The sequence below is a fragment of the Ahaetulla prasina genome, chromosome 5, assembly GCF_028640845.1.
Source record: "Ahaetulla prasina isolate Xishuangbanna chromosome 5, ASM2864084v1, whole genome shotgun sequence".
NCBI lineage: Eukaryota > Metazoa > Chordata > Lepidosauria > Squamata > Colubridae > Ahaetulla > Ahaetulla prasina.
This window is the reverse complement of record NC_080543.1, coordinates 35,511,142-35,538,306: the sequence shown is the minus strand read 5'-3', so window position 1 is coordinate 35,538,306 and position 27,165 is coordinate 35,511,142.

The following is a 27,165-nucleotide window of genomic DNA, read 5'->3' as shown; positions in this document are numbered from 1 at the left end:
AAAATATGTAAAACCTATATTAGAGGAAGATTATCCATGGAAGCTTAGGTTGTCTACAGCAGGGGTCTCCAACCTTGGTCCCTTTAAGACTTGTGGACTTCAACTCCCAGAGTCCCTCAGCCAGCAAAGCTGGCTGAGGAATTCTGGGAGTTGAAGTCCACAAGTCTTAAAGGGACCAAGGTTAGAGACCCCTGGTCTAGAGTACATATAAGCATAAAATATCACCGTTCAATTATTTTTCATAGCACTTAACATTGAAACACCACTGCAACTATGTCATCAAGTATCTCAAGACACATACTTTTAAGAACGCAGGTCATGGCCCTTTTAGACTTTTTGCATGAAATAGGATTTGTGATTTTGATGACTTGGGGAAAAATCCTATATAATAAAAAAATAAGCTTTTTTGTAATTATAGTATGAGAGATTATTTCATTTGTGGACTATCACTTAATTACATTAAGTTTCACTCTTACTGCAGTGAATATAATGATGGTGGATATAATTTTTTTCTACTTTCCTGTATAAAACACTTCTTTTATGGTATTCTTGTGCATAGCTTGGCCAAATTGCTAGAAGCAAGCTTTTGCTTTTTTCCCCTGCAATTACTCGTTATAATTACTGTAACTGCTTTCTCCTGCAGCTTAGCTTAAAGGTGTTATAACTTTCTTTTAATTCCAAGGCCAATCACCTACGGTTGAGCTGGTACTTATGTTGCATAAACATTTAATAAGAATTAAACAATAAGTATAAACAATAAGTATGGTTAATTAGAAGTATGAGAGATTGCAATAGAATTCCATATAGCCTGAGAAATCCTTTCAAGAATGAGCTTTAGCACAGGCCAGCTTTGGAATGGTGCCATGCATTAGCTGCAATATTTGGAGAACATCTGCCACTACTGGTGTGATAAGAAGGCAGCACTTCCCAGTTGAAAGGAATGTTAGGCTGTTTTATTTTAGTCTTATCACCTTTGCTTGGATAATTGCTGCCTATACTAGACGTTGTCATTTAAGTTATACTTTTCCTTTTTATCTTCCACTGTAGTGTTTTTGCAGTATATTATTCTCAATAGATCCTTTCATATCTCCTGTTCATATTTTACTGTTTTAAAACATCCAGGATACATGGACATCACAGCAGTGGTGAAATCTGAAACGGTTTGCTACCCGTTTGCTAGCTGCGCATGCACGCTGCTTGCCAAGCATGCAGTGCACATGCACATGTGCAGTGCACACCAAACACGGACTGCATGCACGTGCATGTGTGCTGTGCACCAAATGCATGGTGCACATGCATGTGCAGTGCACACAAAACGCACGCTGCACATGCACGCATGAGCAGTATGCACCAAATGTGTGGAGAAAGGAGACTTTGGAAAGTAAGTATAACAGCGGGGTGGAACAATTGTGCCATATGATTTAGCGTTTTTAAATCGCGTGGTGCAGCTGATTGTTGGAAATACCGGTTCAGAAGGACCGGTAGGTTTTTTTAACTAAAAGTTCACCCAAACCGGTAGTTTTTATCACTACTGGTTTGCCCAAATTGGTGCAAACCAGTAGGATTTCACCGCCGCATGACAGATATGTCCATAAATATTGATTCTAGCTTTTTCAATCAAGACTTTGTTGATCAAGGCTTTCATACTGACAGAAGTGTAGAGTAAGGTACCAAATCAATCCTACTCATTTTGAATGGCAAATGCATGCAGATTTTCATTCTTTTTTTAGTTAATAATTACTTATTAATTAAATGGACAACAAAATAGGCTGGATTTATTTTGATTCATATTCTTGTAATTAATCAAACTATTGTAGGACTGTCTTAGAAGTCAAGCTACTATGTCATTCAGGCCCATAGATATATATGTGAGTAGACAGTAGGGCAGTCTGAGAGTACAAAAGATATTCTCTTGGACTTTGCGCACTTAAGTTGTGAAATGTAACAGATAAACTGCTGAACCAGAGCATTTTGATCTTAAAGTTATTTCAGTCATGAGGTAACTATTGGTTAACTCGAGTGGAAAAAATAAGAAAAATAGTTTCAGGAAAGAAATATCTCTCATATCACATATCCACTGACATTGAATCAAGGAAACAGAACTGACCTCTTTTGACCTTGATATTGCCTACTAACTTGCCTTTGGAACATCCATTTCCTTGCTCTGTTGAATTCCCCAACCAACAAAGGTTAGTGGAGAACCGAAAGCTGGAGAATAAACATCTTTTTATTGCTATATTTTATAGAGGTGCAGATTCAGATGTATAGATGTTATAAATCTTCATGTATTTCAGCTCAGATTTTTAAAGAGAATTAATATGATGGAATTAAAAAAGAACATTCTTTCATTATTTTATTTTAGCTGGAATGAGAAGTTACATAAAGTGACAGTGTAAACAAAATGTTCACTTTGTATGCATTAAGTAGTTATTGCCTCATAACTGATGTCATCTATTGCATTAAACTCTACTCTTGGTATCTTTGGTCTAAGTAACAGTAGCAAGTTGTACATATATGTCAGACCTGTCATATAGAGTTAGACCTCTCCCCTTGTTCATTTGCCAGCATCTATTTTTGTTGAAATTAATAGGTGTAATGTGTTGTAATAGATGTTAGACTTCAGGAAACAAAAGGTAAATTAAAATGTGGGGTTATGATATATATCATAAATGAATGTATCCTGATATTAACCATCATATAATATATAGAAGAGATTTAAAGCCATTTTGGGTGCTTGTAATTTAATTTTTAAATAGAGTAGGATGGGAAGGTAAGTACTCCATTTGTTTATCCAGTTTTTAGAGAGCATAGAATGAGTTCTATCTTATGAAGTAGCCAAGAGATCCACTGCATTAATATACCCAGAAAGTAATTTGCTAAATGGTGTTGTTGGTTTTTGTTTTGTTTTGTTTTGCTTTTTGCTATTTCATTTATCTTTCTGTAATGGTTTTTTATTTATACAAAAGACATACTTTGAAGTAAATAGACTGTCCTTACTGGTTATTTTTTTAAGAGGAAATACAAACTTATCCTTCTTTTGGCTTTATTTTCTGTGAAATGTTTGTGGTGATACTTATTATAAGGATAAACAAGTTCCTTAATAATGCTGAAATTATCTTTTTTCATTTACCATACAAATATTTCCTTTTTATTCTGCAGTATTTCTAAATGGGAACAAATTCCCCTTTGTGGCTTATTGGCTCTATGGCATATTCCAACTTAACAAGGAACTATCTTTTAAGGATAGTTGTATGATTTTTGAGCAAACTCAATATGCTTCACTGCCACAAATCCACCAGATTCCCTGGTGACTACCAAGAAGAGATGAGAAAAAAAACGAAAGTTTTCACATCTGTCTTTTGGGAGGGGAGAGGTGTTTCCCTTCCTCTTTGCCACAAGTTTTTCTTTTAAATATATTCTACGGAAATGTTGTTCACTGAAACCATCTGTTCTCAGAATATTAAGTATGCTTCAGAATGTTGTTACAGTCGCATCATTTCCCTGTATGGCTTTACTGTAAGCTTCTTCAGTCTTGATCCATAACGTAGATTTTTTTAGTAAAAAAAAATACCACAATAAAAGCTAATTTAAACTAAGGACCAAATGAAAAGAAAAATAGAAAAGAAAGAAACAATAAAAATATAATAAAGGAAAATATAGATAGATATAGATGATATAGGTATAGATAGATACAGATAGAAATGACTTTGCCCTTCATCACGAGTATAAAAATTTTAAATTATAATAAGTGACCTCTTTTTCCTATAGCCTATGTATTATTTAAAAACAAATCCTAAAACTCTCTACATTTCAATCCTGATGTCAGCAAAAGTTTATTAAGGGTTAATAGAGATAAACCAATTATTTTAATCTTGATCAAATAAACCCAATTTATAATTCTTCTGAGGTAATGCCTCAGAAGAATTATTAATGAAAAGAAGTTGATGTCTTTTCATTTTTGCTTTTCCCCTTCTCACAAAATTTAGTTTAGTTTATTATTTGAATATCCCTTTCAATTATTAAAAGTATTTAAATGTTATTCCCCTTCTATTATAAATTTAGCTATTTCTAGTTATCTCTAGTGTACATTTCTAAAGTCTTAAAAAAAATCAGAACAAAAGCATTTTCTCATAAGAAGGATTATTTTAATTACTTCCAAAATCTTATTTAAAATATATCTCGACCCTTAAAAGGTAAAAGTTACCCTTGCACATATGTGCTAATCATTCCCGACTCTAGAGGGCGGTACTCATCTCCATTGCAAAGCTGAAGAGCCAGCGCTGTCCAAAGACGTCTCCGTGGTCATGTGGCTGGCATGACTAAATGCCAAAGGCGCACAGAACACTGTTACCTTCCCACCAAAGATGGTCCCTATTTTTCTACTTGCATTTTTTTACGTGCTTTCGAACTGGTAGGTTGGCAGAAGCAGGGGCAAGTAACGGGAGCTCATCCCATTATGCAGCACTAGGGATTCGAACCGCTGAACTGCTGACCTTTCGATCGACAAGCTCAACGTCTTAGCCGCTAAATCCACCGCATCCCTATCTGGACCCTTAGTCCATTTGTAACTTCCTAAAATTAAAGTTTTATCCATCCTTTTGCTTTTCATTTTAAAAAAAAGTTCTTGTACTTTTCCCATTAAGGATGAAGTAAACTCACCCGTGTTTATGGTCTTTTCAATCAAAAGATTTCTGAGCCTTGCAAATGCAGAGCTGCTTTAATAAATAACGATAACAACAAAAAGTTATACGATGTATTCATGCACAATGGTTATTAGTCTCATACAGTTAATCTATATGATTAGAACTGTAACTTTAATTAGTAGATAGATTTATGACATGCCTTTTACATAGGAAAACTAGAGAGCAGATGTAAAATTTTCTCTCTCAGTTTTGATGCTCACAACAATGTTTTAAGGTTGTGTTGCAAGATAATAATGGATCAAAAGTTTAATGTGAAATTAAACTAAATCCAACATAGCTACTATAGTATGCTGTTGCATTTAAAAGGCTGCTTTTCTACATAATCTCTAGGTACTGAAATTAGTAAACCTGAGACTGATGTGGCTTTGACCTTATAAAACACATCTAATGGGAAATTCTTCAATTTCCACTCAATTTCCAATTTCCACGTGAAATCCATTTTTTTAAAAAAAAAATCTATATCTTTATAAGTGGAATACTGAAGAACTAATTGTATGCTTTTTCCCATTGACATATCCAGGTTTAAAACTCTCAGGAGGCACATATTTCTATCATTTGTTACTAGATCTTCCTGAATATGGACCCAGATTGTTGGGGGCAATAAAAGTTGACTTTGTATATAATATACAAATGGATTACTTAACACAATGTAAGCCGCCCTGAGTCTTCGGAGAAGGGCGGGATATAAATTCAAATTTAAAAAAATAAGGTTTAATGAATTCCTGTTTAGCACTAATGACGACAAGTAAATACATACAAAACATTTGCTAGACCTATTCTTGAATATAGCTCGACTGTCTGGAACCCATACCACATCTCTGACATTAATACAATTGAACGCGTCCAGAAATATTTTACAAGAAGAGTTCTCCACTCCTCTGAAAACAACAAAATACCTTATACCACCAGACTTGAAATCCTGGGATTAGAAAACTTAGAACTCCGCTGACACCGACAAGACCTGTGTTTAACACACAGAATCATCTATTGCAATGTCCTTCCTGTTAAAGACTACTTCAGCTTCAATCGCAATAATACAAGAGCAAACAATAGATTCAAACTTAATGTTTTAAGTCAATCTTGATTGCAGAAAATATGACTTTTGTAACAGAGTTGTTAACACTTGGAACACACTACCTGATTCTGTGGTCTCTTCTCAAACTCCCAAAAGCTTTAACCAAAAACTGTTTTTTGTTGTTGTTGTTGTTTACATTTATACCCCGCCCTTCTCCGAAGACTCAGGGCGGCTTACAATGTATAAGGCAATAGTCTCATTCTATTTGTATATTTTTTTTACAAAGTCAACTTATTGCCCCCCCAACAATCTGGGTCCTCATTTTACCTACCTTATAAAGGGTGGAAGGCTGAGTCAACCTTGGGCCGGGCTCGAACCTGCAGTAATTGCAGGCTTTGTGTTCTAATAACAGGCTGTTTACCATTGACCTCACCCCATTCCTAAGAGGACTATAAGGGGCATGCATAAGAGCACAAAAGTGCCTACCGTTCCTGTCCTATTGTTTCCTTTCATTATATATACACTTATATGTATAGTTATTTCATGCTTATGCTTATATATACTGTTGTGATAAAATAAAATAAAAAATAAAAAATGTTTTATTAAATGACTTGTCTCTTTTTAAATAAAAATATTGTGGTTATTAATAGAACATTGTGGTTATTAATAGAACATTATTTGGCATTGTGTTTCTCAACCTTGGCAATGTTAAGATGCATGACTTTGCAGCTCCCAGAATTTATTTATTTATTTATTTATTAATTAAACTTTTATACCGCCCTTCTCCCGAAGGACTCAGGGCGGTGTACAGCCAAGATAAAAAGCAGTAAGTATACAAAGTTAAAAATCAATTTAAAATACCTATTCAATAGTGGCCGAATTAAAACCGTCAAATTGACCAACCTAAAATACCCCATATAAAATTACAGAAAATTTAAAAATTTAAAATTTAAAATTTAGAAATTTAAAAAATCTAAAAAATCAGTCCAGTCCCGCTTGGATGAATAAATAAGTTTTAATTCACGAAAGGTCCAAGGTCAGATATTTGGCGAAACCGGGGAAGGTCGTTCCAGAGTAGGAGCTCCAACAGAGAAGGCCCTTCCTGGGGCCGCCAGCCGGCATTGCTTGGCGGACGGCACTGAGAAGACCCTCTGTGAGAGCGCACGGGTCGGTGGGAGGCATGTGGAACAGCAGGCGGTCCCGTAAGTACCCGGGCCCTAAGCCATGGAGCGCTTTGAAGGTGGTAACCAAAACCTTGAAGCGCACCCGAAGACCACAGGTAGCCAGTGCAGACTGCGCAGGAGAGGTGTTACCGGGAGCAACGCGGTGCTCCTCAATCACCCGCGCAGCTGCATTCTGACTAACTGCAGTCTCCGGTACACTTCAAAGGTAGCCCCATGTAGAGAGCATTGCAATAATCCAGTCGAGAAGTGACGAGAGCATGAGTGACCGTGCATAAGGCATCCCGTCAAGAAAGGCGCAACTGGCGGACCAGGCGAACCTGGTAAAAGCTCTCCTGGAGACGGCCGTCAAGTGATCTTCAAACGACAGCCGCTCATCCAGGAGAACGCCCAAGTTGCGCACTCTTTCCGCTGGGGCCAGTGACTGCTCAACAGTCAGCCGCGTTGCAGCTGACTGTACCGGGATGCCGGCATCCACAGCCACTCCGCCTTGGATGGATTGAGTCTGAGTCTGTTTCTCCCCATCCAGACCCGCACGGCCTCCAAACAACGGGACAGCACTTCGACAGCTTCGCTGGGGTGGCCTGGGTGGAAAAGTACAGCTGAGTATCATCAGCGCATAGATGATAACTCACCCCAAAGCCACTGATGACCTCGCCTAACGGCTTCATGTAGATGTTGAACAGGAGAGGCGAGAGAATCGACCCCGCGGCACCCCACAAGTGAGGCGCCCGCGGCCGATCTCTGCCCCCTGTCAACACCGACTGCGACCGGTCGGAGAGGTAGGAGGAGAACCACCGATAAACGGTGCCTCCCACTCCCAACCCTCCAACCGGCGCAGCAGGATACCATGGTCGATGGTATCAAAAGCCGATGAGAGATCCAACAGGACCAGGGCAGAGGAACAACCCTATCCCTGGCCCTCCAGAGGTCATCCACCAACGCGACCAAAGCTGTCTCCGTATATAACCGGGCCGGAAGCCGGACTGGAACGGGTCTAGATAGACAGCTTCCTCCAGGTACTGAGGAACTGCCGTGCCACCACTCTCTACAACCTTCGCAACAAAGCGAAGGTTGGAGACTGGACGATAATTACCCAAAATAGCTGGGTCCAGGGAAGGCTTCTTGAGGAGGGGTCTCACCACCGCCTCTTTCAAGGCAGCGGGAAAGACCCCCTCCATCAAAGAAGCATTTATAATACCCCGGAGCCAGCCTCGTGTCACCTCCTGAGTGGCCAGCACCAGCCAGGAGGGGCACGGGTCCAGTAAACATGTAGTGGCATGCAGCCTCCCCAGCAACCTGTCCATGTCCTCGGGAGCCACAGAATCAAACTCATCCCAAACCACATCAACAAGACGAGCCTCAGTCATCTCATCTGGATCATCGCAATCTTGGTCCAAGCTATCCCGCGGGTGAGCGGTTTTTTCGTATAGATAACCACTAAACTCCTCGGCACGTCCCTGTAAGGGGTCATCCCGTCCCCCCTGGTGAAGAAGGGAACGGGTCACCCGAAACAGGGCGGCCGGGCGGTTATCTGCCGACGCAATGAGGGAGGAGGCGTAGGAACGCCTCGCCACCCTCAGTGCCACTAGGTAGGTCTTTGAAAAAGACCTAACTAGTGTCCGATCAGCTTCGGAGCGGCTGGACCTCCAGGTGCTCTCTAGGCGTCTTCTCCGGCGTTTCATCTCTCTCAGCTCCTCAGAGAACCAAGGAGCTAATCGAGATCTGCGCCGGGTCAGAGGCCGCAAAGGCACGACACGGTCCAAAGCCCCAGCCGCGGCCTGTTCCCAGGCCGCGACTAGTTCTTCAGTCGTGCCATGGGTAAGATCCTCAGGGAACGGCCCAAGCTCCGTCTGGTACCTCTCAATTCCCCAGCCAGCCATGCTTTACACTATCCATAAAATCTTTGCATCATCAAGACAGAAGCTAGTGGTGGTCTGACGAGCAGCAACAATCTTCCCTCTAATTTTATATATGATTTCCTAATGTAGAAGTAGGTGTCACAGTCTTTTAGAATTCTGACATGCCAGAATGTTAACCAAAAGATGATGGACATGAATGAATTATGCATCTATTCATGAATGGTCAGCAAAGAGAAAAAAAGTTCAGCTTTGTATGGTATTTGATTCTGGAAATGCAAAACTATTGACTTCCTTACTGTCATTAGATACAAAGCACCTATCAAATTAGGTTGCCCATATAATAGCTATATAACTTCATAAATGCACCAGCATTTATTTATTTAAAAAGTAATGGCTCAAATTAATGAAGGATGCATAAGCATTTGGAGATGGTGTGTCAATCTGGACTCTAGAGACCTAATTGTGGATATTATGTATCGAAAAATTGTTTTCACAATAGAGTAATTCACCTGTTTTCATAACTGATATCAGGTTTTATTGGCTGTATTTTTAAAAAAAATAAGTCAATTAAGACAAATTATTATATAGGCTGTTTGTAGAAAGATTGGCCATTCGGCAAACATTGCAGTAAATGGTTGCATACAATTTGGGTAGTCCGTCTCTCTCCCTCTCTCTCCCTCTCTCGCTCTCTCTCTCCCTCCCTCCCCTCCCCTCTCTCTGATGCAGAGATGAGCTAAATGATCTGGATATGAAAAGAAGTGTGTTATTTAATTGTCCTTTTACGACCTCATTAATCTGAAATTACTTTACTAATCATACATAACAGTCATCCTTATTCATCCCTAATAATAAACATTGGTCTATTGTATGCAGAGCAGTATAATGTAAAATCTCACCAGATGAATAAGAACCCAAATTAGTGTTTCTTTGTTGAAAAAATACACATCTTTCCCTAGAACATAAATTGAATCATTTCATATTATTGCATAAAAATACAATCCTCCCCCTCTAGCATCCATTGCTGAATATGCGTGTTGTGACTGATGATCACAGCACTTTTATTATAACGTGATTAGTATTGAGTCACACTACTGCAAGCTGTGACTGAAGTATTTTTGACACTTTAAACATTTATCTTATTTCTGTTATTAAATTCTATAAATGTTACTTGTCCTCATGCTGTGATTCTTTTTTTTTCATCTAGAGTATCATTTTTCAACCATGTAAAAAGACAAATCTTTATATATTGGCTGGTCAATCTGAAAGTTATTAATCACATCCAGGAAATTCATTTTCATGTGGGGAAAAAATTAACTGTTCATTACACAACTATGTGTCTTGGAGTCCATGAGCTGTAGATTGATTGCAGCTTCTAAGTAACAAAATTAACAATGTTTATTATTTGAAATGTTGGAAAGTGCAGCTAATGAGATCGTCTCACTTGAAAACATTCAGACACAAATGAGTAAAATATTAATCTAGATCAGGCTGTCAAACTCTCAGCCTGAGAGCCACATGCTAGCCATGCCTACTCTCTGTTTAGCAAAGGGGGGGGAGTCCCAATATGTCATGTGATGCCGTTGTGAGTTTGACACCCCTGATCTAGATAGTGGAAGGGACAATTGAAGTCTGGAAAAATCAAACTCTAAAGAATGATCAGGAACAGGTGGCTCCTCCTTCAAGTGAGTTTTCCAAAATCTTTGCCTTTGTTCTAGAACTATTTTCTCACAGAAAATAATAGGCTGGTTCAAAGCCAGGTTACTAAAATCCCAGTCAAGGAGATGGTTAAAGAGCCAGGCAATAGATAGCTATGTAGAACTAGTTGAAGCTGGATCCTACTGAAGGCCGGATCAGTGCATCAGATTGCTGGGAGGTAATTCTGACAGGGGTGAGCATGAACGAGCCCAGCTCAATGCCACCACTACTGGGGCTAGTAAGACAAATAAGAATTTTGATTTGATTTTATGAAAAATGATTTGAATTGCCATTCTTTTATTTTGATCCATTATTCGTTGTTCCATTTTGCCCTATCACATATTTATCTTTGTATATTCTTTTGATAAAGAAAGATGAAGGTCTTCAATTGTATAAAGATTAGCCACTATCTTGAGGGTTTTTTTAAATGTCCCCCTACCCACAGACCCATAGACAAGAACTGATTAGAGCAGCATACAAGTCTAGCAAATAAACAAATCATAAGTAAAATGTTTTATTGTGCTCTTGTCCTCTGTGTGGGAACATGTTTTTGTTCCTTGCTAAAAGAATAATTACTAGATAACCATCTATCATTGGTAGATTGCTATTCAAAGCCCAACTGTGGTCTTAAGTTAAACCTGTCTAATCATCTGTCCAATTTGCTGCAATATTTCATTGCATACATCACAGAGTGGGAATATTGGTAAAAAGAATCATAAATAAGTTTGATGTGGGTAGAAGAACTGATCGATTTACAGTAAATCTGCTTTGAATGTTTTTCATTTTTTTAATATAATAAGAATGAGTGGAAACAAAATGGGTTATCTGTCAGTCAGGTATAGCTCAGAACAAAGCCATGTTGATGTTGGCACCAGCATTTGGCAAAGCCATGTTTTTTAATATTTAAGCAAGACTGACAGTTCTTTCATTTAGCCTTTCAATCTTTGTCAGATTGAAAACTATGGAAAGTACACGACACCTGTCACTGCTTGGAACTTGAACATCTCAGGGGACTTTTACATGGTGACAGTGATGTATTGGTCAGAATATTTACTTCAAAATAATATTGAAGCATCATTCATTCATTCATTCATTCACTCAGTCACTTGCTCATTCATTTCTTTCATTTTTTTCTATCAATCCCCCATTCCAATTAAATATTTATTTCAAGGCAAAGTGGAAATAACGTGTCTAATATGGTTAATATTTAATCAGTATTCTAGTCTGCCAACTGTATGTATCATATGTAAGTGCCAATAGTTAATGCCTTCTATTCCTTTGCAATGATAGATGCCTTGTCCATTAGAAGGGAAATTACAGATGAGCTATCTTTGATGGAGAGATAATGTGTATCAATAAAGATAATAAGTTTCCTGTGCTAGCTAATCTTATGAGGAAAACATATTTTTGATTATTTTATTTTATAATACCCAATTTTATATTTTATTACTACGAGTGCAAATCCGTCAATGCCTGTGGTAGATTTCTTTTGCGAAAGAACAACTAAGTGTCTGCTGACATTGGCTTAAGTAATAATAATAACAACAGAATTGGAAGGGACCTTGGGGGTCTTCTAGTCCAACCCCCTGCCAAGGCAGGAAACCCTATACCATTTCAGTCAGATGATTATCCAACATTTTCTTAAAAATTTCCAGTGTTGGAGCATTCACCACTTCTGCAGGCAAGTTGTTCCACTGGTTAATTGTTCTAACTTTCAGGAAATTTTTCCTTAGTTCTAAGTTGCTTCTCTCCTTGATCAGTTTCCACCCATTGCTTCTTGTTCTAGCCTCAGGTGCTTTGGAGAATAGTTTGACTCTTCTTTGGGGCAATCCCTGAGATATTAGAACTCTGCTATCATGTCTCCGCTAGTCCTTCTTTTCGTTAAACTAGACATACTGAGTTCCTGCAACTGTTCTTTATATGTTTTAGCCTCCAGTCCCCTAATCATCTTTGTTGCTCTTCTCTGCACTCTTTCTAGAGTCTCAACATCTTTTTTACATCGTGGCGACCAAAACTGAATGCAATATTCCAAGTGTGGCCTTACCAAGGCATTATAAAGTGGTATTAACACTTCACGTGATCTTGATTCTATCCCTCTGTTTATGCAGCCCAGAAATGTGTTGGCTTTTTTGGCAGTTGCTGCACACTGCTGGCTCATATCTAAATGGTTGTCCATTAGGACTCCAAGATCCCTCTCACAGTTACTACTATTGAGCAAGGTACCACATATAAGGTACCTTGTACCTTAAACAAGGTACCACATATAAGGTACCTTGTACGTAAACCAAGAAAGATGGGTTAAACTATCTGAACAGACAAGTTATTAATAGAAAATCAAATATTAGAAAAGTAGGGAATTTCTCCAAAACATACTGTGCATTTTAGACAGGTGAAACATGGCATGTCTACATTCTTCAATATCAAATACTGTAAATAGCAGTTGATTAGTGAGTAATCAGCCAAGTTAGCTAAATTTGTTGAAACTAGAAACTGGAGCAAGTGAAAATAAATGAATAAGTGAAAATTAGTGATCCAATCACTAATTGGATCATCACTGAGCATACATTCTCAGTATGGGAGAAAGGCGGTATACAAATCGAATAAATAAATAAATAAATAAATAAATAAATAAATAAATAAATAAATAAATAAATAAATAAATAAATAAATAATACATTCTGCAGGTAACCTAAATTACTTTTGACAGTAAACGTTAGCTAATAGCTTTAAATAGATATATTAAAAAACTACACATTTTACAACACTTAAACCTAAGCGATAAGACTCTTGTGAAGTCACTTTTAATAGCAGGTATTTCTTAATTGCTCACCATTATTTGGTTAAATTTCTATTCTCTATAAAATTATATTACATTCCTAAAACTTGCTGGTAAAGTTTGCTAGTTACTCAGATCTAACTTAATAATGGCTCTGGTAAAAGAGGATGATGAGATAGATGGAAGACATTCACTTGCCATACTGATTACTGATTAGCATGCAAATAAACTGAAATTTTCAGGGTGCTATATCATGGTAAAGAGTATTCTTTTGTCCTTTATATTTATTTGATTCCTGTTAATCCATATATATTAAGTCTCTTAAGATTCAAGTCTTTTACTTGCATAGTTCTCTGTCCCCCACTTATATATCCCCATTCCCTACTTCTAGATGCACATCCTTAGTAGCAAGGTCAGAGACTATATATTTGAGAATGAAATAAAACCTCTTTTCTGAAGCAGATTTTTGAATTAGGACTAAATCGCTTTTCTACTATCACCAATGATGCAGATTCACATTATGGCAATGACAATATAATGTGCTGTCTTTCTCCCAAATGCAAGAATTAACCCAGGTGTATATGATCTTTCTTTTGTTTCTTGGAACTGTTCATTTTAAATAGAAAACATTCTTCATCATCTAGAATTGTGTTGTTCAAATTTCCCACATATCATTCATGAAGAGGAATATTTAAAAGTACTTTCTGTTCAAAAGAGTCAGCTCAGCACCTGACTGCTTTTATCTTTGAGGCACTTTGTGGGCACTTTGCATTGCACGTGTTGCTTAGAGCTCAATGCAGTGATTTTTTTTTAAAAAAAGATATGTGTTCAATATAGTACTAAAGGCTCATGTTAAATTCAAATCCTTTATTGGATCCATTTTGTTGAGAGTCCTTCTGGCAAAGATATTAATGTACACAGCACTGCCTGGAAACAGATGCACAGACTTCAAAGTTTTCCCACTGATGTTTCAGCATCTAGTAAATAAATGCATGCCTGTTACATTGTGGACTGCATCAAGAAAACAAAGTGATCCAAGTGGTATAATGCTTACATAGGAAGAACTGTGAGGAGGAAATAGAGATATTAACTGGCCATGTACCTTTATTTTAAATAATGTTTCTGAAGTCTTGTCATATGGAGCTTAACAGCAAATGTGACATAAATCAAAATTTTCAGCACAACAGTGAATCTTTAGTTTTGAAATAGATCCAATTTTCCCACTAGATCCAATTTTCTATTTGGTTGATTTACATGTTGCTATGATCCAAGATGGCATTGCCGAAGGCTACCTTGGTGAAATGCTGTCTAATGGTTTCTTTATTTTTAATTATTCTTTGTGACTCACTCACTTCTTACTCATGAGACCATCTGCTAAAAATTAAACAACATTTCTTTAAGGACCAGGTTTCTGTGATCTCACCCCCCCAACCCCGTCTTTACAAATGGGGAGGAGATTCTAACACAGGAAGAAGCAATTTCCCTGGAGACATGGGTTACCAAAAAACAAAAACAAAAACAAAAAAAACAGCGGAAGTGGAGAAAGAGAGGTAAATGGGTGGGAATTCTAATCAAGCTAAGAAATAAGAGAAATAAAACTCCTCTGCCTTCAATTTTCCTAATTCCTAATGTACGTTCATTTGCTAATAAAATGGATGAAATACTCCTCTTAAGCATATACAATCCTGATTTTTACAATTCAGCAGTCCTATTCTTCTCTGAAACCTGATTAAATGAATCAATTGAAGATAGCAGCCTGCATATCCCAGGTTTCAGATTGAATGATCAGACAGAATTACAGAAACATCTGGAAAAAAGAAGGGAGGAGGCTTTTATATATATATATATTTTCTGAGGTTTTCGCGGGTGTTTGTATGTAGGTCTTTGGCTATTCGGGTTTTCTCCCGCGTAAAATTGGAAGTGTCTTGGCGACGTTTTGACAAAGTCTCATTCGTCATCTTCAGGCTGGTGTTTTCAGCTTCGTGCTTCTGGGAGCAATGTGTGATCGCAGCTGTTTCTTCCTTTTAACTGCTAGTGGAGGTTTGAACTGATTGGTTGGGAACTTGGCTGTGTTCTAATTGGGTGGAGATGTGTTCTGATTGGTTGGGGGCTTGGCTGTGCTCTGATTGGCTGGGGGTGTGTTCCCACCCAAACAGAACACACCCCCAGCCAATCAGAGCACAGCCAACCCCACCATCCAATCAGTGATCCCGCTTAGCTTTACCTGCTGCTTCCTGTTTGTTAGAAAGCTTATGATCGACTTACAAGTCTGTTCAGGTACTTGTAGCTGGTTTAGCTTAGTTAGAAGAGTGTCTGGAATGATGGTATTGAATGCTGAACTAAAGTCTACAAAGAGGACCCTTACATAGGTCTTTGGATACATCTTACAAGATGTTGTAAGATGTAGTGCAGAGTCATATTAACAGCATCATCTGTTGATCTATTTGCTCGGTATGCAAATTGCAAGGGATCTAACAGCAGATCCGTGATGGTTTTCAAGTAGGAAAGCACTAGCCTTTCAAAGGGTTTTACAGATGTTAAAGCAACTTGTCTGTAGTCATTCAGTTCCTTGATAGTGGGCTTCTTCGGCACTGTTAGAGCGTACTGGTCTGTAGAATGACTACTACAAGTACCTGAACACACTTGTAAGTGGATCATAAGCTTCCTAACAAACAGGAAGCAGCAGGTAAAGCTTATCGGGATCACTTCAGATACCTGTACAATTAGCACAGGGGCCCCACAAGGCTGTGTGCTCTCCCCACTTCTCTTTTCTCTGTATACCAGTGACTGCATCTCCAATGATCCATCTGTTAAACTACTGAAGTTCGCAGATGACACAACAGTGACTGGTCTCATTCGAGACAATGATGAATCTGCATATAGACGTGAGGTCAAACGACTAGCCTTGTGGTGCGACGGTAACAATCTGGAACTGAACACACTCAAACCGTAGAAATGGTTGTAGACTTTAGGAGAAACCCTTCCATACTTCCACCTCTCACAATACTTGACAACACAGTACCAACAATAGAGACCTTCAGATTTCTAGGTTCCACCATATCGCAAGATCTAAAATGGACAGCTAACATCAAAAACGTCTTCAAAAAATGACAACAAAGAATGTTCTTTCTGCACCAACTCAGAAAGCTCAAACTGCCCAAGGAGCTGCTGATCCAGTTCTACAGAGGAATTGTTGAGTCCATCATATGCACCTCTGTAACTGTCTGATTTTGTTCTGCAACCCAACAAGGCAGACACAGACTTTGGAAGATAATTAGAACTGTAAAAAAAAACACATTGCTACCAGCCTGCCTTCCATTGAGGACCTGTATACTGCATGAGTCAAAAAGAGGGCTGTGAAAATATTTACAGATCCCTCACATCCTGGATATAAACTGTTTCAACTCCTACCCTCAAGACGACGCTACAGAGCACTGCCCACCAGAACAACTAGACACAAGAACAGTTTCTTCCCAAATGCCATCATTCTGCTAAACAAATAATTCCCTCAACTGTCAAACTATTGATTAAATCTGCACTATTATTAATCTAATTGTTCCCATCACCCATCTCCTTCCACTTATGACTGTATGACTGTAACTTTGTTGCTTGTATCCTTAGATTTATATTGATATTGATTGTTTCCTGATTGCTTATTTGTACACTATGACTATCATTAAGTGTTGTACCTTATGATTCTTGATGAACTTATCTTTTCTTATATGTACACTGAGAGCATATGCGCCAGGACAAATTCCTTGTGTGTGTCCAATCACACTTGGCCAATAAAAAAAAATCTATTCTAAAAATGTGGGAATAGCTGTCAAAAATGTACTGTATATAAGGAGCTGCCTTCCTTTTTTGTTATTAAACTGTATTTGTTTCAGGAGCATACACAGAGTGATGGTGGGAGTGCTTTTGGAACTGTAGGTGATTGCAGGAGAATATGATGAAAGCTCCTTAATTTCACAATACATAGACAGACTTAATCATAGTTTCAACACAGAAACTGAGACCACTCTAGACCAAGCCAAATGCAAAAACACTAAAGAATTCCTGGAAGTCTGGCACTCTGACAAAATGGCCATTAATAGACATAAACAACATCTGCATACCATTAAAAGGAGACCTTCAATGAGCCAACACCAAAATTAAAATTAGACCAACAGACAAGAAGCAAAGCCAATCAAGGAACTTCCAAAGAAGCTAACAGTAAATAGTCCAACCAAAGAATCACTCCCACAAACACTGGCAGGGCACTAGAATACAAAGTGAGACCAAACTTCACTCCTTGCTAGCACTGATGATGTTACCTAGTCTGATTATGAAAACAACCTATCTCAGAGAGCATCAACGACTTCTGCATACAATTAATGAAAGTCTAACTACTGAAGCAATATATATTTTGCACCCTCACTTTCTGCATGCCTGCTTGCAGACATGTTAAAGCCATCCTAAACTTCTATTAGAATGATATATAAATTTTACCTTTCCTTAACTTCTCAGAGCAGAGATATACAAATGGACAGCTTGCTGGGGAGGTTACATGCAACCACATGTTTACTGGACCCGTGTCCTTCCTGGCTGGTGCTGGCCACTCAGGAAGTGACACAAAGCTGGCTCTGGGGAATTATAAACGCTTCGTTGTTGGAAGGGGTTTTCCCCGCTGCCTTGAAAGAGGCGGAGGTGAGACCCCTCCTCAAGAAGCCTTCCCTGGACCCAGCTATTTTGGGAAATTATCGTCCAGTCTCCAACCTTCGCTTTGTGGCAGAGGTTGTAGAGAGTGTGGTTGCGTGGCAGCTTCCCCAGTACCTGGATGAAGCCGTCTATCTAGACCCGTTCCAGTCCAGCTTCCGGTCCGGACATAGTACGGAGACGGCTTTGGTCGCGTTGGTGGATGACCTCTGGAGGGCCAGGGATAGGGGTTGTTCCTCTGCCCTGGTCCTATTAGACCTCTCAGCGGCTTTCGATATCATCGACCATGGTATCTTGCTGCACCAGTTGGAGAGCTTGGGGGTGGGAGGCAACGTTTATCGGTGGTTCTCCTCCTATCTCTCCGACCGGTCGCAGACGGTGTTGACAGGGGGGCAGAGGTGGACCGCGAGGCACCTTACTTGTGGGGTGCCTCAGGGGTCGATTATCTCGCCCCTCCTGTTCAACATCTATATGAAGCCGCTGGGTGAGGTCATCAGCGGTTTCGGGGTGAGTTATCATCTGTACGCTGACAACACGCAGCTGTACTTTTCCACCCAGGACCACCCCAACGAAGCTGTCGATGTGCTATCCCGGTGTCTGGAAGCCGTACGGGTCTGGATGGGGAGAAACAGACTCAAGCTCAATCCCTCCAAGACGGAGTGGCTGTGGCTGCCGGCACCCCGGTACAGTCAGCTGCAGCCGCGGCTGACTGTAGGGGGCGAGTTATTGGCGCCAATGGAAAGGGTGCGCAACTTGGGTGTCCTCTTGGATGGGAAGCTGTCGTTTGACGATCATTTGGCGGCCGTCTCCAAGAGGGCCTTTTACCAAGTACGCTTGGTCTGCCAGTTGCGCCCCTTCCTTGACCGGGATGCCTTATGCACGGTCACTCATGCTCTTGTCACTTCCCGTTTGGATTATTGCAATGCTCTCTACATGGGGCTGCCCTTGAAGTGCACTCGGAGGCTGCAGCTAGTCCAGAATGCAGCTGCGCGGGTAATAGTGGGGGCAACTCGTTGCTCCCATGTAACACCACTCCTGCGCAGTCTGCACTGGCTTCCTGTGGTCTTTCGGGTGCGCTTTAAGATTTTGGTTACCACCTTTAAAGCGCTCCATGGCTTAGGGCCCGGGTACTTATGGGACCGCCTGCTGTTACCTCATGCCTCCCACCGACCCGTACGCTCACACAGAGAGGGCCTTCTCAGGGTGCCGTCCGCCAAACAATGTCGGCTGGCAGCCCCCAGGGGCAGGGCCTTCTCTGTTGGAGCTCCTATACTCTGGAACGAATTTCCCCCTGGTTTACGTCAAGTGTCTGATCTTCGGACTTTTCGCCGTGAGCTGAAAACGCACCTATTTATTCAAGCGGGACTGGCTTAAAAGTTTTATTAAATTTTAATTGGGGTTATTTATATTTTAAGGTTTGTTAATTGTTTTAAATTTTCGGCCACCCTATAATATGTCTTGTTTTAATCTTGTTTTTAATGTGTATATTGTGTATTTTAAATGGCTGTACACCGCCCTGAGTCCTTCGGGAGAAGGGCGGTATAAAAATCGAATAAAATAAATAAATAAATAAATGTTACACAATGTCATATCCTCATATGTAGGGTTTTACATTACATCTACTTGCCGCTTGTGAGAGAAGGCTGTTTATTTTTACAGTTTAGATCCTATTTAGGATTTTTGATCATACTGATCACCAGGAGGTAGGTACTATGAATGGTTTTGTCCTTATTGATACTCCACAGATGAGGGCAGATTGATGAGTTTCTTTGGGGTTCAAATCATCACTGGGAATCAACTTTGCACTTTATAAGTAGAACGTAATAGAATGCTATATACTGTACACTGTATCATGTAAGTCATGTTAGTCATGTAAAATGTACATGACTCTGTTTTACAAATCTTTATCTCTCTGCACTGCACTTTATCTCTCTGCACTGCTTCAAATATTCTGCAAGTTTCAGGGAAGGTAGATTATTCATATCATTCTGATTGCTTCTTGTTGGAAGTGTTGAGTCATGACATGGATAGCTCATCAAAAGTACAAAAGTCCATAAATTTGATTTTGTCAAGTTCATAAAGCCCATAGAATAAGAACCAGCTATCTAAAATTGAGAAATGCCAAATGGGATGACAGTAGGCATATAGTCCCTGGATCATGATGGTCAAGGTGTGGTATAGATATTTAGGATTAGACTTGAAGCAATCTACTTACATCCACTGATGTAAGTCTCACTCTTTCTTGATAATATCTTAACAAAATATGCATGCAGGTAAACCATTTCTATACCCATGTCTACTTACTGTCAATCTGAGAAAACTGAAGTAAAAATTTAATTTGTTTATATGGCAGTCTCATGCCTATCTGCCCAGCCCAGTGAACTTAGCAGAATTAATTTCTGCTAATGTCTGATATATAGGAGTGTAGTATGAGTTGACTGCAAATGTTCTTTAAAATAAATTAAAGCCACCACATTTAATTTCCAAGATATTTTACATACAGGGCATGCAAACTCAATAACAGAGTTACCTTTCTCAATATATCAAGTTTGGTATACTTCATTACATTTTTATGCTTTCAGATTCTCCAACATTTAATGCCTGACAAGCAGAAAACGGTAATTTTTTTGTGTAGATATATCTAGAGGGTTAATCATGTTTTATCACTATGTCTTTTCTATTTCAAAATTTAACAATATCTTTAGCTTTCTCTATAGGTCAGTCTCCTAATAAAATTGAAGAAGTTCCATAACATAAAAGACTAATATCTGCTGTAAGCGAAATGACACTCCTTTGAAACAGTAAAAATGCAAAGTAAATATTTCTTAATTGTCCCAATGTAGAAGTAAGTGCATCACATGGTATTCTATTTTTTTTTAAATTTCTTTTCTATTTCTAGACCTGGCTTCTTGCTAACATTATTGTAGAATATATTATGAAGAGGATGGGAAAAGCTGTTTCTGTCATAACTCAAGTGTGCATGTAACTGTAGCCTGATAAAAAATATATTTTGGGAAGTGGGGTGGGAAAATGGACCATTTGTTCATTTTCAATTTGGATTTTCTAATCAGCATACTCTGATCACAAGACTCAGTACTTCAGTATATGAAGTACGGAAGTGCTTCATATTTGATGCTAATTGTGTTGTTTGGAAATCTATATCTCTGCAACATTAATTGCTGCAGAATTTAGAAGTAGATAGAAGATTATAATTTTAAGGAAAAATCCAACGCAATAGTCCAACGCAAAAAAAAATCCAAAAAAAAATCCAACGCAAACAAAATGTGTTACTTAAACACCAAAGCCAGTGGTGGGATTCAAGTAATTTAACAACCGGTTCTTTATTTATTATTTTTATTTATTTATTTTATTTAATTTTTATACCGCCCTTCTCCTGAAGGACTCAGGGCGGTGTACAGGCATAATAAAAACCAGCAATACAATATTTGCCCTAATGATTTCTTCCAACAACCAGTTTGCCAAACTGCTCAGAAAGTTAACAACCGGTTCTCCTGAAGTGGTGCGAAGTGGCTGAATCCCACCACTGACCAAAGCCAAAGGCTCTCTGTGACTCTCACAAAAAAGCCTTCATGATAACATCAGTTGGTCAAAGGAATAACTGCACGGAGTGCATTTTATTCCTGTTTGCCAGTATGACTACCTAGTTGTGCAGTTTTGCATATACTGGTATTCTTCTAAGAATAAGTTTCATTTCATTTAGTGGAGCTTATTTCAGAATTTATGTATCTGTCAAAAAGTATTTGACTCTGTTTGGAATTCCTAAGTTATTGCATATTGCTCCTGAATATTGCCAGAATTTCATTTCAGTTGCAATAGTATATGAAGGTAATCTTAAAGGTAAAGGTTCCTCATATGTGCTAGTCATTCCTGACTCAAGGGGGTGGTGCTTGTTATGTATTCTTGTATGTACCTTTAAATATTTGGGCGGGAAATCAGCACGTTGCTGATTGGACGAAGCCACCAGTAGAACTGTATAAAAGGAGAGGTTTTTCCCCAGCCTGTTGCTGGGTTCACCCTATATTAAAGAGCTGTTGTCACTACCCTGGTCTCCAGCCTCGTTACTTCCAGAACTTAACACTGGCGACGAAGGTGGGATCTCGAGGCTAAGGAGAACCAGAACCGAGCTGAAGCACGATAGACCCGAACCCAGCAAACACAGGGCAGAAAAGCGGAGATGGCCAGTTACACTCCGCCCGCACCGTTTGACCCGGCTAAAGAGAAATGGGGAACGTATATGACCCGTTTCGAAAGCTTTCTAGAAGCCAACGAACTGCAAGGAGTTCCAGATAACCAAAAGGGCTTATTTCTCAATATATCAAGTTTGGTATACTTTATTACATTTTTATGCTTTCAGATTCTCCAACATTTAATGCCTGACAAGCAGAAAACGGTAATTTTTTTGTGTAGATATATCTAGAGGGTTAATCATGTTTTATCACTATGTCTTTTCTATTTCAAAATTTAACAATATCTTTAGCTTTCTCTATAGGTCAGTCTCCTAATAAAATTGAAGAAGTTCCATAACATAAAAGACTAATATCTGCTGTAAGCGAAATGACACTCCTTTGAAACAGTAAAAATGCAAAGTAAATATTTCTTAATTGTCCCAATGTAGAAGTAAGTGCATCACATGGTATTCTATTTTTTTTAAAATTTCTTTTCTATTTCTAGACCTGGCTTCTTGCTAACATTATTGTAGAATATATTATGAAGAGGATGGGAAAAGCTGTTTCTGTCATAACTCAAGTGTGCATGTAACTGTAGCCTGATAAAAAATACATTTTGGGAAGTGGGGTGGGAAAATGGACCATTTGTTCATTTTCAATTTGGATTTTCTAATCAGCATACTCTGATCACAAGACTCAGTACTTCAGTATATGAAGTACGGAAGTGCTTCATATTTGATGCTAATTGTGTTGTTTGGAAATCTATATCTCTGCAACATTAATTGCTGCAGAATTTAGAAGTAGATAGAAGATTATAATTTTAAGGAAAATCAGTCCAATGCAAAAAAAAAATCCAAAAAAAAATCCAACGCAAACAAAATGTGTTACTTAAACACCAAAGCCAGTGGTGGGATTCAAGTAATTTAACAACCGGTTCTTTATTTATTATTTTTATTTATTTATTTTATTTAATTTTTATACCGCCCTTCTCCTGAAGGACTCAGGGCGGTGTACAGGCATAATAAAAACCAGCAATACAATATTTGCCCTAATGATTTCTTCCAACAACCAGTTTGCCAAACTGCTCAGAAAGTTAACAACCGGTTCTCCTGAAGTGGTGCGAAGTGGCTGAATCCCACCACTGACCAAAGCCAAAGGCTCTCTGTGACTCTCACAAAAAAGCCTTCATGATAACATCAGTTGGTCAAAGGAATAACTGCACGGAGTGCATTTTATTCCTGTTTGCCAGTATGACTACCTAGTTGTGCAGTTTTGCATATACTGGTATTCTTCTAAGAATAAGTTTCATTTCATTTAGTGGAGCTTATTTCAGAATTTATGTATCTGTCAAAAAGTATTTGACTCTGTTTGGAATTCCTAAGTTATTGCATATTGCTCCTGAATATTGCCAGAATTTCATTTCAGTTGCAATAGTATATGAAGGTAATCTTAAAAGGTAAAGGTTCCCCTCGCACATATGTGCTAGTCATTCCTGACTCAAGGGGGTGGTGCTTGTTATGTATTCTTGTATGTACCTTTAAATATTTGGGCGGGAAATCAGCACGTTGCTGATTGGACGAAGCCACCAGTAGAACTGTATAAAAGGAGAGGTTTTTCCCCCAGCCTGTTGCTGGGTTCACCCTATATTAAAGAGCTGTTGTCACTACCCTGGTCTCCAGCCTCGTTACTTCCAGAACTTAACACTGGCGAAGGTGGGATCTCGAGGCTAAGGAGAACCAGAACCGAGCTGAAGCACGATAGACCCGAACCCAGCAAACACAGGGCAGAAAAGCGGAGATGGCCAGTTACACTCCGCCCGCACCGTTTGACCCGGCTAAAGAGAAATGGGGAACGTATATGACCCGTTTCGAAAGCTTTCTAGAAGCCAACGAACTGCAAGGAGTTCCAGATAACCGCAAAAGGGCTTATTTCTTAAGCCACTGTGGTCCGGAGGTCATTGATATCGCGGAAGCCCTGGCAGAGCCAACGCCGTTACAATCGGTGTCGTGGCCAACTCTACAGACTTTACTAAAAAACCACTGCACAACGCCGTCCAAATCGTGCGGCGGTTTGAATTGGAGAGCGAAGGCAGATGGAGGGCGAATCCATCGGTGACTACATGGCCGCCCAAAGAAAAGCGCCCAAGGACTGCGGATACCGCGACCTAGACGAGGTGCTCCTCGAGCAACCCATCCGAGGGGTCAAAGACATCCGTTTGCGGCGGCTGCTAGCAAAGAGCAACCTAACGCTGGCCAGCGCTCTGGACGAAGCCAGAGCACATGAAATGTCCACCCAAGCGGCGGAGACACTGCAGAAGCCTGTCCCACCAAAGGCGAGCGCGAAGCCAACCCCAGTGCACCAGGAGGAGGTTCAGACCGAATCCGAAGGTGAAGATGAGGAAGGGGTCTGCCGAACCGAGAAACGCGACAAAGGGGACAGCGACGAATGCGGAAGCTGCGGTGGTCAACACCAGTGCCAACGCTGCAAGTTTAAAGACGCGACATGTCGGCGGTGCGGGAAGAAAGGGCACCTAGCTCAAGTTTGTCGAGCGGCCCAACCTTCCCGCCGAAAATTCAAATCGGCCAATCAGAGCGTGGAATCGGCAAGGCGATCCGCGATTGGCTCAAACAAAAAAGGCGCGGATTCAAACCAAACGACTGTGGTCATAGGCCGCGCCTCGACCCAAGTGGAGAAGAAGATCTTCACCAAACCAAAAATAGAGGGAGTACGGTGCCGGCTCGAAGTAGACACGGGATCAGCGATCACCATCATGTCCTGGGACACTTTGGCGAAGTCACTGCCGTCAGTCGCGAAGCGCCACCTGCAAGCACAACGGCTACGAGTCCACGACTACCAAGGGAATCGCATCCCTGTTCGAGGACCACCTCCGTCCGAGTCGATCACGGACCACACAAGAAGACCCTGCCCATCACGATCGTCGAAGGACCCTGCCCAGTCTGTTGGGACTAGACTGGTTTCGTGCCCTGGGCATGGGAGTGACTGGCATCTACAGAAGTGACTGTAACCTGAAAGACATTCTCTTTAACGAGTTCGAAGATGTCTTCAAGGACTGCCTGGGCAAGTACAAGGGGACCCCTATTTCCTTCAACTTAGACCCCCAGGTAGCTCCCATTAGGCTTAAGGCGAGGAGAGTCCCTTTTGCCCTAAAACCAAAAATTGACAAGGAGCTAGATAAGCTCATAAATCAGGGGATTTTGGTGCCAGTCGATCACGCAAAGTGGGAGACGCCAATCGTCATAAAACCAGACGGGTCAATTAGAATTTGCGCTGACTACAAGGCGACGCTTAACAAAGCCTTACAGAAAAGCGCTTACCCGGTTCCCGTGGTGCAACACTTGCTGCACTCTTTGGGGCGAGGGCAAGTCTTTGCAAAGTTAGACTTGGCCCAAGCCTACCAACAACTGCCCGTGAGCGCCCGCTGGCGAAGCCCAAACGATTGTAACGCACAGGGGGGCCTTCAAGTGCACCCGATTGCAATTTGGGGTGAGTGTGGCACCAGGGCTGTTCCAAAACCTAATGGAACGACTTCTGCAAGGGCTCCCAGGGGTAGTTCCCTACTTTGATGATGTCCTGATTTCAGGGGAAAACGTAGAGGAATTGGGGGAGCGTTTGAGAAAGGTTCTGGGCATTTTCCGGACAGCCGGATTAAAAGTCAAGGTAAACAAATGCCAGATAGGGGTCGAATCCGTCGAATTCTTGGGCTACGGATAGACAAGAAAGGAATTCACCCCACTGAGAGCAAGGTCAAGGCAATTAGAAAGGCTCCAGCGCCCAAAAACAAAGCAGAGCTACAGGCATTCCTGGGGCTAGTGAATTTTTACGCGGTCTTTTTAAAAAACAAAGCGACCGTTGCTGAACCGCTGCATAGGCTTTTAGGAAAAAATACTGTTTGGTCTTGGGGAAAGTCGGAAAATAGGGCTTTCGAAGCAGTAAAAAACCTGCTCTCGAGCGACAGCCTGCTCATCCAATATCATAACTCATTGCCCCTAGTACTGGTTTGCGATGCCTCCCTTACGGGTTGGGGGCTGTACTCAGCCATAGACTTCCAAACGGCACAGAAGCCCCTATAGCTTTTTACTCTAGAACGATGTCCTCCCAGAGAGGAACTACAGCCAATTAGATAAAGAAGCACTAGCCATTGTGTCAGGGTGAAAAATTCCACGAATATGTTTTTGGGCGGGATTTTGAAATCGTGACTGACCACAGACCGCTACTAGGGATACTGGCTGGCGACCGCCCAACGCCTGTGGCACTTTCGCCACGCTTGACCCGATGGACTATTTTCTTAGCCGCTTATTCGCATAAGCTGCAGCATCGACCAGGAAAAGAAGTGGGGCATGCAGGCGTTAAGCAGATGCCCACTACCAGGGGCCATCGAAGACCCTCACGGGGGCGCCCATCCTGCTTATTGACTCTTTGGACTCTGGCCCAGTCACATCTAAGGAAGTGGCTCGGGCATCATACCGGGACATTATGTTAAGGACTGTACTCGGTTGGGTACAAGAGGGTGGCCCGCTGCGGTGAGCTTTAAGGAGTTTGTTAAAAAACGGGATGAGCTCTCGGCTCAAGGGGGGTGCCAGTTATGGGGTGATCGTGTGGTAATTCCCGATAAATTAAGGGGAAAGGTACTGGACCTCCTCCACGAGGGCCACCCAGGGATCGTCAGGATGAAGGGGTAGCTAGAAGCTATGTGTGGTGGCCACTCATGGACTCAGAGATTGCTGAGAGGGTGGGAAATGCCAGGCTTGCCAAGAGTCCAGACCCCTATCCCCAACGGCCCCAGTCAGGGAATGGGAAAAACCCCAAGGGCCCTGGTCAAGAATCCACATTGATTTTGCTGGCCCTTTCCATGGCCAAACTTTCCTAGTGGTTGTCGACGCATTCTCTAAATGGTTGGAGATCATACTCATGAAATCCACTACGGCCGAGGCAGTAATCGCAGCCCTGCGCCACTTATTCGCAACCCACGGGTTGCCTGACACTCTGGTGTCCGACAACGGGCCGCAATTCACGGCAGCCCAGTTCGAAGA